The sequence below is a fragment of the Rattus norvegicus genome, chromosome X, assembly GCF_036323735.1.
Source record: "Rattus norvegicus strain BN/NHsdMcwi chromosome X, GRCr8, whole genome shotgun sequence".
NCBI lineage: Eukaryota > Metazoa > Chordata > Mammalia > Rodentia > Muridae > Rattus > Rattus norvegicus.
In genome coordinates, this window is record NC_086039.1 from 81,995,440 (window position 1) to 82,006,454 (window position 11,015).

The following is an 11,015-nucleotide window of genomic DNA, read 5'->3' on the forward strand; positions in this document are numbered from 1 at the left end:
GAAGGCAAAGAGAGGTACAATTCGGTAAGAGGCAATTCATTAGGCTGCCAATAGACAGCATCCCTGTCTGGCTGCATATAGGAGTGTGAGCTGACACACCACTCCCAGCTCCTTGGCATAGCCCCATTTGAGTGTTTGAGGAAGTCCTTGGATCTAGTCTGGTGTTTTCATGGAGCAACCAAAGCAACTTCTGGGTGATATGTCATCACCTAATCAGTGATTTTTTTTTGTTTTGGTTTATGCTTGGAAATTAAGTCTTTGTTCTAATGTAAATATTTGACACTCCGTATTTTTTAAGTAAAAAGAGCCAAGAGCTTTATAAATTTACAAAAATAAATAAACGTTATTTTGGCAAGTCCACATTTCCCAAGGTAACAAAATCCTGTTTATTCAGCTAAATGGGGCACTAGAAGTAGCATAGCATATGAAGGGGTGATTTTATTGAGGTGCCTTGCAAGTATCAAGTGGCTAAGATGCCAAGGTAGGAAAAGCAAACAGAAGTGGGTAGTAAGAAGCTATAGAAAGGAACATTTATTACTTGTGAATAAATATAAAAAACCCCTTTCTCCCTTGCATTATAAAGAAGACACTGTCAGGTCCAGAATTTTAGTGAATAAACCAAAGTCTATTTCACTACAGAGACACTCACATTTCCTCTTACTCTGATGCCACCTGAAGTCATCATCATTAGTGTGTCATACTGCAAGTCACCAAGGAGAGGAAATAACTTGTTTTCTCACTTGGCACTTATTAAGAGCTATTTTAGCTATTTTTTCTTCTGCTCCCTATTTTTTTTCTATTAGCCATATAGAGATAGACTTGTGTGTGTGTGTGTGTGTGTGTGTGTGTGTGTGTGTGTGTATGAGAGAGAGAGAGAGAGAGAGAGAGAGAGAGAGAGAGAGAGAGAGAGAGAGAGAGAGATAGTTTCTTGCTATATTTCCCCGACTAGTTTCAAACCCAAAAGCTTGAAAGATCGTCTTGCTTTAGACTCTGGAGAAGATGAGATGACTGACCATCTGCCTACCTAGATAGAAGTTAATCTACATCTGTTTATGTTCTACAGCCTTTATTTTCCTGGTTCCTCTGAAGTAAGTTTTAGGGATGTAAACCACTCCAGATAGCTGCTTTGGTTAATTCTTGATTTGTTTAAAATTTTGTTCTAGTTTTCACTGTCCTTTCCAAACCATTCCTTGAGTATCCTTTCTTGCCATTTTAAAAGAATATATTACCAATATCCTTCAGTTTAATTCACACAATGCATTAAACTGGCTTTCACGCTCTAGCCTTAGCATCTTGACAGCATTTGTGCCACTCTTAAGAAAGGTGCACTGCTAAGTTGAAAAGAGCACAATTAAGACTGTTCTTGGCTGATACTAATATAGGGATGTAAGAAGTAAACAAGACACAACTTTAAAAGAAAACACACATCATTCCTCACTCCCTCACCTCCCTTTTATCCATCCAGTGCCCTAAACCCCCTCTCAAATTCACAGCTTTGTCATTTCAAACTGTTGTTGTTACATATGCATACAAACAAATTAGCATATAAATACAAGATGAGTTGTGCAGCCTGCATGTATATGTTTCTAGGCTGAAGATCACTCGACTCTTTTTTTTCCTTCCATTTTTATTAAATTGGATATTTCTTATTTACATTTCAAATGTTATTCCCTTTCTTGTTTTCCTGTCCATCAGGCCCCTAACCCCTCCCCCTCCTCTTAATCAGAAATGTATTCAAATACAAAGGATAACATATCAGATGAGGATTACTGTTTCTCTAGTTGATTCAAGTCCACTAATTTAAAATTCTACTTAGGTTGGCTTAAGGAATGTTTAAGGTATACATAGTCTTATGTAGATGTGGAGTGGTACAGTAGCTGATTGTCCCATGTTTGTGTTACTTTTATAATACTTCTTGGCAATTAAAAACTTCAAAGTTTCTTCCTTGTTTTTCTGTCCATGTGTGGTTTTGATTACATTTCTGAATTTTTGCTGAATTATGTCATATTTTGTACGAACTCTTTTACTTTATTAAAAATATTTTAATAGAAATATAATGAGAGCCTTTTCAAACTCTTCTACTCCACAAAGAACTTCCCAGGTAACCACCATCAAACCTCTTCCATGTGTCCCATTTGCAAATTGACAGTGTTTTTTTTTTGTTATATTTATTACATACATTTACATGTGTGTGTACACACATATACATACACACAGATGTCTTATTTGTGTTGGTATGGTCTCAAGTCTGACTACTCTATATTAGCCAACTAATAGGGAGGCTCATCCCAGAAGAGGCTAACTCCATCTTTCTCCCAATAGCTATCTGTAGTCCTTTGTCAAGGAATGGTTTCTCATGAGATATTTCCCTTCTATGTTAACATGGCCATTGATATTGTTACCATCCCAGTCTTCTTTATGAAGCCATCTGTAGGAAAGACTGTTTCACAGAAGACTTTCTGCTATTCTGTTGCTTAAATGCTTTCGGTCCCCTCTTCCAGAGTGTTCCATGAACTTGAGATGCAAAAGCTGTGATAAGGATGTATTGACTGAAGCTGAGCTCCACATTGTCCACTAATATCTGCATTGTGTCCAGGTGTGATTTTATGTGATGGTCTCCATTTGCTTTAAGGGAATATTTCATAGTACTAACTTGGCTCACCTGAGAGCTCTAGAATAAAAAGAAAAAAAATCATACCTCAAAAGAGTTAGACGGCAAGAAATAAACTCAGGGCTAAAATCAAGTAACTTCAAACAAACAAACAAGAAAATACACAAAAAAATCAAAGAAACAAAAAATTGGCTTTTTGAGAAAATCAATAGGATTGACAAGTCATTACCTAAATTAATGAAAAGGTGGATGGAAAATATCCAAATTAACAAAATTATAAATGAAAAGGGGAACATAAAAAACGTATACTGAGGAAATCCTGAGAGTCATAAGGACATATTTTAAAAATATGTATTTCAACAAATTGGAAAATTTTAGAGAAATGAGTAATTTTTTTTAACATTTTCTTGTTTTAATCTTTTTTTTATTTTTTAACTCTTTTTTAAATTTATTTAATACTTAATAACAATTCTTTGGTTTCCGGGCAAACATCCCCCTCCCCCCTCCCCTTCCTTATGGGTGTTCCCCTCCCAACCCTCCCCCCATTGCCGCCCTCCCCCCAACAGTCTAGTTCACTGGGGGTTCAGTCTTAGCAGGACCCAGGGCTTCCCCTTCCACTGGTGCTCTTACTAGGATATTCATTGCTACCTATGAGGTCAGAGTCCAGGGTCAGTCCATGTATAGTCTTTAGGTAGTGGCTTAGTCCCTGGAAGATCTGTTTGCTTGGCATTGTTGTACATATGGGGTCTCGAGCCCCTTCAAGCTCTTCCAGTTCTTTCTCTGATTCCTTCAACGGGGGTACTATTCTCAGTTCAGTGGTTTGCTGCTGGCATTCGCCTCTGTATTTGCTGTATTCTGGCTGTGTCTCTCAGGAGCGATCTACATCCAGCTCCTGTCGGCCTGCACTTCTTTGCTTCATCCATCTTGTCTAATTGGGTGGCTGTATATGTATGGGCCACATGTGGGGCAGGCTTTGAATGGGTGTTCCTTCAGTCTCTGTTTTAATCTTTGCCTCTCCCTTCCCTGCCAAGGGTATTCTTGTTCCCCTTTTAGAGAAGGAGTGAAGCATTCACATTTTGATCATCCGTCTTGAGTTTCATTTCTTCTAGGCATTTGGGTAATTCAAGCATTTGGGCTAATAGCCACTTATCAGTGAGTGCATACCATGTATGTCTTTCTGTGATTGGGTTAGCTCACTCAGGATGATATTTTCCAGTTCCAACCATTTGCCTACGAATTTCATAAAGCCGTTGTTTTTGATAGCTGAGTAATATTCCATTGTGTAGATATACCACATTTTCTGTATCCATTCCTCTGTTGAAGGGCATCTGGGTTCTTTTCAGCTTCTGGCTATTATAAATAAGGCTGCGATGAACATAGTGGAGCACGTGTCTTTTTTATATGTTGGGGCATCTTTTGGGTATATGCCCAAGAGAGGTATAGCGGGATCCTCAGGCAGTTCAATGTCCAATTTTCTGAGCAACCTCCAGACTGATTTCCAGAATGGTTGTACCAGTTTGCAATCCCACCAACAATGGAGGAGTGTTCCTCTTTCTCCGCATCCTAGCCAGCATCTGCTGTCACCTGAGTTTTTGATCTTAGCCATTCTCACTGGTGTGAGGTGAAATCTCAGGGTTGTTTTGATTTGCATTTCCCTTATGACTAAAGATGTTGAACATTTCTTTAGGTGTTTCTCAGCCATTCGGCATTCCGAAATGAGTAATTTTTATACTTTTCACTTACAAGGTTAAATCAAGATTATGTAAGCAATTTAAACACATCTATAACCCCCGATGAAATAGAAACTTTGATTACAAGTCTCCCTGTCAAAACTAAAACAAAACAAAACAACACAAAGCCAGGTGGTTTTAGTACAGAATTTTACAAGACTTTCAAAGGAGATTTAGTATTGATACTCCTCAAGTTATTCCACAACCTAGAAAGATAAGGAATATTGTTGTGTTCATTTTACAAGGCAACAGTTAAACACCAATTATCAAAACTACATAAAGACCCAACAACAAAAGAGAATTATTGGCTAATTTCCCTTATGAACATAGATGCAAAAATCTTAATAAAATATTTACAAATTGAATTCAAGAACACATAAAATGATCATCTACTGTGATCAAGTAGGCTTCATCCAATCTGAAAGATAAAAACCACCTGATCATCTCACTAATTGGAGAAAAGACTTTTTGCAATATCCAATACTCCTTAATTATAAAAGTACTGCAGAAATTAGGGATACATGAGACATACCTCAACATAATAAAGGCAGTTTACAGCAAACCCATAGCCAAGATGCATTTAAGTAAAAAGGAACGTAAAGAAATTCCATTCACTTGATTTTTGACAAAGGAGCCAAAACCATCCAATGGAAAAAAGATAGCATTTTTAGCAAATGGTGCTGGTTCAACTGGAGGTCCGCGTGTAGAAGAATGCAGATCGATCCATGTTTATCACTCTGTACAAAGCTTAAGTCCAAGTGGATCAAGGACCTCCACATCAAACCAAATACACTCAAACTAATAGAAGAAAAGCGGGGAAGCATCTCGAACACATGGGCACTGGAGAAAATTTCCTGAACAAAACACCAATGGCTTATGCTCTAAGATCAAGAATCAACAAATGGGATCTCATAAAACTGCAAAGCTTCTGTAAGGCTAAGGACACGGTGGTTAGGACAAAACGGCAACCAACAGATTGGGAAAAGGTCTTTACCAATCCTACAACAGATAGAGGCCTTATATCCAAAATATACAAAGAACTCAAGAAGTTAGACCGCAGGGAAACAAATAACCCTATTAAAAAATGGGGTTCAGAGCTAAACAAAGAATTCACAGCTGAGGAATGTCGAATGGCTGAGAAACACCTAAAGAAATGTTCAACATCTTTAGTCATAAGGGAAATGCAAATCAAAACAACCCTGAGATTTCACCTCACACCAGTCAGAATGGCTAAGATCAAAAACTCAGGTGATAGCAGATGCTGGCGAGGATGTGGAGAAAGAGGAACACTCCTTCATTGTTGGTGGGATTGCAGACTGATACAACCATTCTGGAAATCAGTCTGGAGGTTCCTCAGAAAATTGGACATTGAACTACCTGAGGACCCAGCTATACCTCTCTTGGGCATATACCCAAAAGATGTCCCAACATATAACAAAGGCACATGCTCCACTATGTTCATAGCAACCTTATTTATAATAGCCAGAAGCTGGAAAAAACCCAGATGCCCTTCAACAGAGGAACGGATACAGAAAGTGTGGTACATCTATACAATGGAATATTAGTCAACTATCAAAAACAATGACTGTACGAAATTCATAGGCAAATGGATGGAACTGGAAAATATCATCCTGAGTGAGCTAACCCAATAACAGAAAAACACACATGGTATGCACTCATTGATAAGTGGCTACTAGCCCAAATGCTTGAATTACCCTAGATGCACAGAACACATGAAACTCAAGAAGGATGACCAAAATATGAATGCTTCACTCCTTCTTTAAAAGGGGAACAAGAATACCCTTGGGAGGGAATAGGGAGGCAAATTTTAGAAGAGAGGCAGAAGGAATGCCCATTCAGAGCCTGCCCCACATGTGGCCCATACATATACAGCCACCAAACTAGATAAGATGGATGAAGCAAAGAAGTACAGGCCGACGGGAACCGCATGTAGATCTCTCCTGAGAGACACACCCAGAATAAAGCAAATACATAGGCGAATGCCATCAGCAGACCACAAACTGAGAACAGGATCCCCGTTGAAGGAATCTTAGAAAGGACTGGAAGAGCTTGAAGGGGCTCTGAGACCCCATAGAACAACAATTCCAAGCAACCAGAGCTTCCAGGGAGTAAGCCACTACCCAAAGACTATACATGGACTGACCCTGGGCTCCAACCTCATAGGTAGCAATGAATATCCTAGTAAGAGCACCAGTGGAAGGGGAAACCCTTGGTCCTGCCAAGACTGAACCCCCAGTGAACATGATTGTTGTGGGGAGGGTGGTAATGGAGGGAGGATGGGGAAGGGAACACCCATAGAGAGGGGGAGTGGGAGGGGTTAGGGGGAAGTTGGCCTGGATACCAGGAAAGGGACTAACAATTGAAATGTAAATAAGAAATACTCAAGTTAATAAAGATTTTAAAAAAAGAAATATGCAGCGCTTTTGGGGTCTGTTTGAGCCACATTTTTCCTCCACAAACACTCTGCTTTGTGCTAATAAAAATACGCATTATACTATATGACTGATGACCTTTCAGAAAAAGGATACAGTTTGTCGAAATGTCTCAAAGACTTTACCAAAGAAACAAAAGTTGGACAAAGATGAAGAAATGCTTCCCTAACAATACAAAATCTTTCCTTGTAATAATTTGAATTTTATGGCATAATCATATGCAAAGGACATCCTCTACACATAAAAAAATATCAGAGAATAATTATTTTTATGAGAAACATGTGCATATAAAATAAATTTTATTTTCCTCTGGAAAAAAAATCAGGAAACAAGACAAGGCTGCCCATTCCCTTAGAACACTTAGAACCTATTCAATATAATCCTTGAAGTCTTAGCTAGAGCAATAAGACAACTGAAAGACATTAAGAGGTTACAAATTGGAAAGGAAGGAGTAAATGAATCTTTACTTACAGATGATATGATGTTATATGTAAGTGACCCTAAAAATCCCACTGGGAAACTCTTATAGCTGATAAACATATATTCAGCAATGCAGGTAAATAAAAAATTAACTAAAAAAATCAGTAGACTTTTAATATGCAAATTACAAACACTTTAAAGGAAATCAAGGAAACAGCATCTTTCACAATCATCTTAAAAATTACAAAATATTCTGGGCTAACTCTAAACAGGAAAGCAAATGACTTTTATGACAAAAACACTAAGACACTGAAGAAAGAAATTTAAGAAAATATCAGGAGATCAAAATATCTTTCATGCTCATGGACTGGTAAGATTAGCATAGTTAAAAAGAGCCATCTTACAAAAAGCAATCTACAGACTCAATGCAATTTCCCTCAAAATTCCAAGACAATTCTTCATACACCTTGAAAGGATAAACTATAGGAAACTAAAGGAATGACTATAAGTTGTTCTCCACCAACTGACATCAAGGCCCTATTGCTGCAGACAACACTTACACAACTCATTGAAAAAAGAGAAGTTGAGTTGGTGCCTGTATAGAACCTTTAGTCTTACATTCTATAGGTTTTGGTACAGGAAAGTATTCAGTATTGTACCAAAAAGAGAAAAGTAAACACCCAGCCAGTTACAAACCCCTTGAACTACAATAGTGTCCTGCCTGAAAGATAGAGCAATTGTGACAAAAAGCTTGTGGGAATAAACAAATAATATCGGATTCGACTTAAGGGCTTACTCTATGAGATAAACCCACAGTGCATATATAAGCAATACCCTGAGACTAGATAACCAGGGACCTAGAATAATACCAAATACTACTGTTCTAAAAAATGTAATGATAAAATGACTGCGACATACATATATGACATTCTGATATACTCATAGGCCAGTGCCTAACTCAGCCGTCATCAGAGAAGCTTTTGCCTGCAGTAGATAAGAACAAATACAGAGACCCACAACTAGCCATTGTACAAAGAGTGAGTGACCTTGGAACAGAAAGCCCTAAAGGGATATCTCCATCAAATCCCTCCCCTCAGGAACCCTACTGATGAGGACATGGGAAGTGTCAGAGCCAGAGGGGATCGAGAACAGTTAGAAACCAAAGAACTCTAAGTAAGTATGGTCAAACATTGTATGAACTCTAGCAACAGAGGCAGCATGAACAGGGCTGGCAAATGTGTTCACTTTGTCCTCTGCATATATATTATGGATTCCAGTTTAATGTTTTATGGGATTCCTGAGTATGCAAAGTCCCTGATTCCTGTGCCTTCTCTTGGACACTTTTCCTTCTGTCATCTTGTCCAACTGCGATGTGTTAGTTTTGTTTTATCTTGTTGCTTTTTAGTTTGTATTTATCCCTTAGAAGCCTGTTCATTTTCTGATAAGAGGAAAAAAAGTGAGTAGATCTGGATGGGAGAGGAAGTGGTAAGAAGGTGTGAGCAGTAGAGTGAAGGGAAACTGGAATCAGGATATATTATTTTTTAAATCTATTTTAAATAAAATAAAAAATTAATAAACTGATGAATAATTACATTTCATTATAGAGATATTAAAATCATTACAAATGTTCATAGAATAATCATAATAATAGCATCAATATTTCCTAGTACAAAAATTTAATAACAGAAATAGTGTGTTCAAACTTAATCTAAGAAAACTACTAAAAATGTTGGGAAAAGTCATAGGTGGAGGATAGGATTAAAAAGAGGCACCCATGGTTGGGGATTTAGCTCAGTGGTAGAGCACTTGCCTAGTAATCACAAGGCCCTGGGTTCGGTCCTCAGCTCCGAAAAAAAGAAAAAAAAAGAAGAAGAAAAAGAAAAAAAAAAAAAGAGGCACCCAAGAGACGGCAGTGACTGAGAAGAAACCATGCAGTCACTTCTGTCAGCATTCAACCACAATGAACCAAGGACCATAGGTACCTGCCACTGCAAGAAGCAGTAGAGAAACCAAGAAAGTCAGACCAGTTCCTTTGAGAGCCCAAAGTTGCTTTCCGGGAAGAAGTGATCACAGTGCTGAAAAAGTCTTTCAAAGGAGCTGATCTTCCTAATCTCCTGTTCTATGGGCACCTGGAACTGGCAAAATACCCATCATTTTGGCAGTACCTCGAGAACTCTGCTGGCTCAAACACTTTAAATTAACATGCATCTGATGAGCATGGAATACAAGTAGTCCGTGAAAAGTGAAAATTTTTGCTCACTTAGCTGTGTCAGGAAGTTGTTCAAATGGGGAACCATGTCCTTCCTTTAAGATTGTGATTCTGGATGAAGCAGAGAAGCAGATTCTGTGTTATGGCATCAGCTGCTCATGCAGCTTTAAGAGATATCATGGGAAAAAGAGTCCAAAACAACCAAATTCTGCCTCATATGTAACTTTGCCAGGTGAATAATTGAACCCCTCACTTCTAGATGTTCAAAATTTTGCTTCAAGATCCTGTCAGATAAAATTCAGCAACAGTGATTACTGGCTATTGCAGAGAAGGAAAGTGTCAAAATTGGCAATGAGGGACTAGCTTATCTTGTTAAAATATCAGAACAGATTTATGGAAAGCCATAACATTTCTTCAAAGTGCTACTGGACTTACAAGTAGAGAAGGAAATCATAGAAGATGTGAACACAGACATTGCTGGAGTAATACCAGCTACAGCCATTGATAGACTATTTATCTCATGTCACGGTGGCTCTTTTGACAAACTAGAAGCTGTGGTAAAGGATCTAATAAATCAGGACACTCAGTTACTCAGTTTGTCAATCAGCTTCATTATGTGGTTATAGAAAATAAAAAACTCTCTGAAGTCCATTATTACAGAAAAAACGGGCTGAAGTGGTTAAATGCAGATGATGCAGATGAACGCCTGTAATTGATAAGCCTTTATACACCTGTGATGCAGTCGCTAATTCCGAATTGGTGAAGAAACTGAGTATCTTTTGTATAAATGACCGCTTATAAAATTAATACTGAAGAGAAAATGTAATTTTCAAATAAATTTTAAAAATTCCTAAGAAAATACAGACTGTAGGGCTGGAGAGATGGCTCAGTAGTTAAGGGCACTGGCTGCTCTTCCGGAGAATGGAGGTTCAATTCCCAGCACCCACATGGCGGCTCACACCTGTCTGTAACACCAGTTCCAAGAGATCTCACACCCTCATACAGACATACATGCAGGCAAAACACCAATGCACATAACAAATAATAGAGAAAATCATAAAAAATAAAAAGTAAAATGCAGAATATGAGGAAAGAGCACATTTTTAGATTAAAATTCTCTTACCAAAGGAGCAAGAGATGAATAATATGTTTTAAACATCAGAGAGATTAATAGACATTCCCTGATTTTGATAATCAACTTCTTTTTAGGTTAGTACATTTTATGATAGCTTTTTTGTGGGGGAGAAATGTGTCCTGTAATAAAATGATCAGGTTCATTGGTTACCAGCAACAATTTTTCTCTTTGGACAAATACATATGGAGTCCTCCAGATACTTTTATCTAAGTCTCAGTTTGAGCCTATGAAAACTTGAAGAAAACACTAACAGAGTTTCTAGTATCTCTGAGTTACCTTCCTCAAATAACTCTACCTACATTGAAAGTTCCTGCCAGGAAGAAATCAAGGCTACTAGAAAAATGTACCATTAATTCCAGCTAAGTCCTGAGAATAAGGGTCTCTCTCCCAGTCTCAGTATGAAGAAAAAATTCTAGCTGATAGTTTCCAGCAAGCTATGTGGTCTCGGCATACTTTC

At 38.0% G+C, this 11,015-nt stretch overlaps 1 pseudogene; it reads left to right on the forward strand.

Moving 5' to 3' along the window:
* Window positions 1–10,135, forward strand: part of Rfc4-ps1 (replication factor C subunit 4, pseudogene 1) — a 63,706-nt pseudogene extending 53,571 nt beyond the window's left edge.
* The last annotated feature ends 880 nt before the right edge of the window (window positions 10,136–11,015 follow it).